We start from the raw sequence: 3,094 nt of genomic DNA, 5'->3' as shown, positions 1-3,094 counted from the left end.
TGTTTCTGTCTACGGAGAGCTGCAGTCCTTGGTCAGGAAATCAATGGTTATGTAAATATAACAGGACATAAATTAAATGAAGATTAAGAACTCCAGATGATTCCTTGGTCTCTGTAAGTTAATAAAATCCATGGAGATACAATAATCCAATGTTCTATTTTTAGCCCTTTCAAGGAACCATCTGTATACACATATATTTAGCCCTTGTTGCTGATGTATTGTGCTAAAAGGTGCCCCAGAACAAGGTGGTTAATGCAGAAGCTCCTTTCCAGAATAATAGAAGCTACTCTTGCATCTGTGTGTATCAGAAAACAGGACCAGAGAGACAGGTCAGGAAATGCAACTGGCTTCACTAAAAATCTAGCTCCCATTTAAGAAAAGTAGGTCAAATTTTTTAAAAACAATGACTCCAAGTCAATAAATATGATCAGGACTTTTCTGTTATTTATTTGGTTGTGTTCTCTGTGATGATCTAGGCTTATTAAGTATAATTGATTAAATGTACTTATTGAAAGATTAATGTGATGTTTTGATATATCTATACTATACATTGTGAAACATTATCCCCATCAAGCTAATCAATATATCCATTACTTCACACAAACTTAAATCTACTCTTTTAACAAATTTCAAGTACTTAATACATCATTAGTAATTATAGATTCCATGTAGCACATTCAGTTATGAAAAATTATTTAATTACAAATTTAAATTTGTACCATTGACACACATTTCCTATTCTCTCTCAACAACTGTCAACCACCAACTATTCTGAGTCTGACATTATTAGATTTCACATACAAGTAAGCTCATGCAGCATTTGTTTTCCATTTGTAATGGTTCAGTTTTAGTGGGGATATTTTTGCCTCCAGAAAACATAAGCAACAAGATAGCAAAGCTATCTACTTATAAGGAGTGTCTACTGCTACCAAGATATACTATTTAAGTGAAGAAAGAATATATTTTTCTGTTTTTTCTTTGCAAATTTTTGTTTGCTTGCTTTAGTTCTGGTTATTTGTTTGAAACTTGGTATTGGTAAATAGTCCAGGCTTTCCTCAAATTCACTTTACATCTCAGACTTATCTATAGCTCACAAGCTTTCTGGGTGGTAGAAATATATTCATACACTACAATTCCCAGATATCCATCGCATTTCTTGTTGGTGGCTTTGCTTTTAGGAAGATTTTTACAATTATACCTAATAGAAGTAGAAATAAGAAACAGAACAGGATTCTTAGAGATCAGTAGGCAACTGAGGATTTTTGTTTGTTTTTTTTTTAAGACATGGTCTTTCTGTGTAATCCTGAATGTCCTGGAAGTCACTATGTACAAGCTGGCCTGAAAGTTAAAGAGATCTGCATGCTTCTGCCTCCTGGGTTCTGAGATTAAATGCATGTGCCACCATGCTTGCCTTAACCAAAGGGTAGTAAATCAGAAATAGATAGAGGTACACTAAAGCATAGAGAATCACTGAGATGTAGCAGCATAGCCAGAAGGTACATTTCTTAGTTACTCTTGCATCAGTATGGTTCCATGCGACCATTATTGTCCAGTGGAAGGAAAAGATAATTGAAGTGTGTATCATGTTTAGTATATCATCTGTGGCAGTTTAAATGATAAATGTCCCTCATAACCTCAGGTATTTGAAAGATTGTTCCCCAGCTGGTAGTACTGTTTAAAGGTGTGGTACAGCCTTGATGGAAGAAGTATATCATTAGCAGCAGGCTTTGGAAGTCAATAGCCTCACCCCACTTCCAATTCACTCTCTTCTTTTGGTTGGTGTGTGAAAATAAAGATGTGTTCTCTTAGCTTCCTGCCTCAGATACCTGTTGTGAGACTTTCCTGTCTATGCTGAACTCTTACCCCTCTGGAACTGTGAGTTCACATAAAATTTTCCTTCCATAAATTTCACTGGTCATGGTATTTTATCACAGCAACAGAAAAAAACTAATACACCATCCTTACACTTTGTTTCCCTTCTATGGTGATCATGGAAGATGATAGCATCACAAGAAGAAAGTGGTTGCATAACGGAGAGATCTTTTAGAAAGAAACTACCCAGAACCAAAGAACCAGGACAGAACACTGAACTTTGCGTGACTAATAATAATTATTATATTGTCATTAACATGCATAGGTGATCTGTTAAATTGATGAGAATATGTGGCTAGACTCATTTTAAAAGCCATGCTGCTCTCCACTCAGCCAGACATCCTACTTCCTTCTCCAGGGTCTAACCTTGTGAGTACCTTATTTGGGAGAGATGGAAGAAAGGAACAAGACATGTATAAAATAACACTTCAAGATGAAGAACAGAAAACAGGCAAACTCAGCAAAGGAATAATAAATTGTTGTGTCTACTTTAACTAGGTAAAGGTGTGTTACATTTGTTTATGTTGCAGTTGTTTAATTATGTATGATGTGTTGCTCTTTCACCCTCCCTACCTAAGGCACCTGAATGGTCTATTATAAAGCTGAGTGGCCAATGTCTAGGTAGTAGTGGGAAAGTTCAGGCTGATGGGCAGAGGGAATATTTAGGAGGAGTGAATAGAAAAGAAAAGAGAACAAGAGAGAAAGAGAGGGAGATGCCCAGGACCAGTCAAATAACATCCACCTGCCAGTCAGACAGACATGGAGTAGGACATACCAGAATGAAAGAAAGGTAAAAAGTCTCAAGGAAAATGTAGATGAAGAGAAACAGGTTTAATTAAGTTATAAGAGTTAGTGAAAATACAAGCAAAAACTAAGGCCAAGGATTCATATGCTGTGGATAATGCTTTTGTACACTATAAAGATTTCTCACTCATAATGGTTTAATAAAATGTTGATTGACCAATAGCCAGGCAGGAAATATAGGTGGGGCAACCAGACTAAGAGAATTCTGGGGAGAGTAAAGGCAGAGTCAGTCACTAGCCAGAATCAGCGTAAGCAAGATGAGAATGCTGCACTGAGAAAAAGTACCATCCATGTGACTGAACATATACAAGAATTATAGGTAAATTTAAGTTGTAAGAGCTAGTTAATAAGGCTGAGCTAATAGGTCAAAATATTTATGATTACTATAAGCCTCCATGTGTTTTTATGAGAATGAATG

Source organism: Microtus oregoni, unplaced genomic scaffold, assembly GCF_018167655.1.
Source record: "Microtus oregoni isolate MIOR12 unplaced genomic scaffold, Mior012 000052F_ref0000163, whole genome shotgun sequence".
Taxonomy (NCBI): Eukaryota; Metazoa; Chordata; class Mammalia; order Rodentia; family Cricetidae; genus Microtus; species Microtus oregoni.
Note: the sequence above shows the minus strand (reverse complement) of the source record.